This window comes from Penaeus chinensis, chromosome 30, assembly GCF_019202785.1.
Source record: "Penaeus chinensis breed Huanghai No. 1 chromosome 30, ASM1920278v2, whole genome shotgun sequence".
Taxonomy (NCBI): domain Eukaryota; kingdom Metazoa; phylum Arthropoda; class Malacostraca; order Decapoda; family Penaeidae; genus Penaeus; species Penaeus chinensis.
Window position 1 is genome coordinate 21,332,531 of NC_061848.1, and position 2,500 is coordinate 21,335,030.

Here is a 2,500-nt window from a genome sequence, read left to right on the forward strand (position 1 = left end):
TTGTGCTTGTTGTTGTTCGATTTGTTGTTCTTGTGCTTGTTGTTGTTAATTTTGTTGTTTTTGCGCTTGTTATTGTTCATTTGCAGCTGTGTTTTTGTTATTGATTTTGTATTCATTTGTTGCTCTTGTGTTTGTTCTAGTTATTGTTATTTGTTACTTTTGTTCTCGTTTTTGTGTTTCTTTTCTTGTTATTATTAATTTGTTGCTGTTATTGTTATTGTAGTCGTTAGTGAAGGTCATGGTGTTTATCTTTCGTGTCTTTGTTGTTATCAAGTTATCATCGTTATCTTTTGTTGTTATTGCTATAGTTGTTATTCTTATTGTTATGAATGATGATAAAAATGTCCGTTTATCTGTTCATATAATCATTCTTATGTTATATCAAGCATAATCCTTATCATTATCATTACCATCATTACAATCATCAATTACAATGATCCCTCTCCTTTTCCAGCTATCACAACCCTACCCATTATCGCCGTCGCCGTCAGCCTCCTCCTCCCCCGTCGACAGCTGATCCTTGGCCTTCCCCGATATATTGCCTTCCCGTGTGACTGTCAGCCGCTGCCTTGCGCGTGGGGCTTCTGCACGGATCCCCAGCGCGTTTAAAGTTGGCGCTCCAGATTTAAGTTGCGGTTTAGGGTATCGACGCGGGTTTAGCTCAGGCTGTGTGATTTCGTCTCTTGCTCACGTGCTTATGTTCACGTACACACTTACAGGCGTAAAACAAGATCACTCAGACACACACACACACACGGGCGCGTGCGCACGCACGCACGTACACACACACACACACACACACACACACACACACACACATATATGTATATATATATATATATACACACGTATATATGTATGTATGTATATATTTACATACACGCATATATATATATATATATATATATATATATATATATACATATATATATGTATATATATATATATATATATATATATATATATATATATATATATATATATATATATATATATATATATCTGTGTATGTGTGTATGTGTGTGTGTGTGTGTGTTATATGTATGTGTACATATATACACACATATACATATAAAGGCCATATATTTCTTCTTTCTCTTTATTCTCCTTCTCCTCCTCCTTCCTCCTTCTCCATCCCCATTCTCCTTCCCCTTCTCCTCTACTCCCTTCCTTCTCTTCCTTCCCCTCTCTCCATGCTCCCCTTCTTCTCTTTCCCCATTCTCCTCTTCTCCTCTTCCAGCCTCCCTATCCATCTCTTCTTCTTCCCATGTTTCTCATTCCTTCCTCCTCTTCTCCTACTTATCCCCTTTTCTTTTCCCTTCCATCTTCCTCCTTTCATCCCCTCCTCTTCTCCCATCTCTTCCTCATTCCTCCCATTCTCCTTTCCCATCCCTCTTTCTCCGCCTTTTCCTCCTCCATTCCTCTTCCATTCCCATCTCCTCCTCTTCCTCCTCCTTTCCCTTCCTCTTCTCCCACCCCTCTTCCTCCCTTCCCCTCCACCCCTCTCCCTCCTCCACCCTCGCCTCTCTCCTCATCCCGCCATCTCCCTCTCCCTTCTCCCCTCCCACTCTCCCCTTCTCCCTCCTTCCCTCCCCCCCCCCTACTAATCGCGGTCTCCCAATCATCTCTCCTCCTGACCAGCGATTAATTCCAACGATTAAAAGGTAATTGATCTGGATTGGTCCGAGGAAAGGAGGAGGAAGGAGGAAGGAGGAGGATGGAGGATGGAGGATGGAGGATGGAGGAGGAGGAGGGAGGATGGAGTAGGAAGGAGGATGGAGGATGGAGGAGGATGGAGGAGGATGGATGATGGAGGAGGAAGGAGGAGGATGGAGGAGGATGGGGGATGGAGGGGGGAAGGAGGAGGAAGGAGGATGGAGGAGGAAGGAGGAGGAAGGAGGAGGAAGGAGGAGGAAGGAGGAGGATGGAGGATGGAGGATGGAGGAAGGAGGAGGATGGAGGAGGATGGAGGAGGATGGAGGAGGATGGAGGAGGAAGGAGGAGGATGGAGGATGGAGGAGGAAGGAGGAGGATGGAGGAAGGAGGAGGATGGAGGATGGAGGAGGAAGGAGGAGGAAGGAGGAGGAAGGAGGATGGAGGAGGAAGGAGGAGGAGGAAGGAGGAGGAAGGAGGATGGAGGAGGAAGGAGGAGGATGGAGGAGGATGGAGGAGGATGGAGGAGGAAGGAGGAGGATGGAGGAGGATGGAGGAGGAAGGAGGAGGATGGAGGAGGATGGAGGAGGATGGAGGAGGAAGGAGGAGGATGGAGGATGGAGGAGGAAGGAGGAGGAAGGAGGAGGATGGAGGAGGATGGAGGAGGATGGAGGAGGAAGGAGGAGGATGGAGGATGGAGGAGGAAGGAGGAGGAAGGAGGAGGATGGAGGATGGAGGAGGATGGAGGAGGATGGAGGATGGAGGATGGAGGATGGAGGAGGAGGAGGGAGGATGGAGGAGGAAGGAGGATGGAGGATGGAGGAGGATGGAGGAGGATGGATGATGG

At 47.3% G+C, this 2,500-nt stretch overlaps 1 pseudogene; it reads right to left on the bottom strand.

Annotated features, from left to right (window-relative positions):
* LOC125041277 overlaps positions 1 to 2,500 on the bottom strand; it is a 14,386-nt pseudogene that overhangs the window by 5,576 nt on the left and 6,310 nt on the right.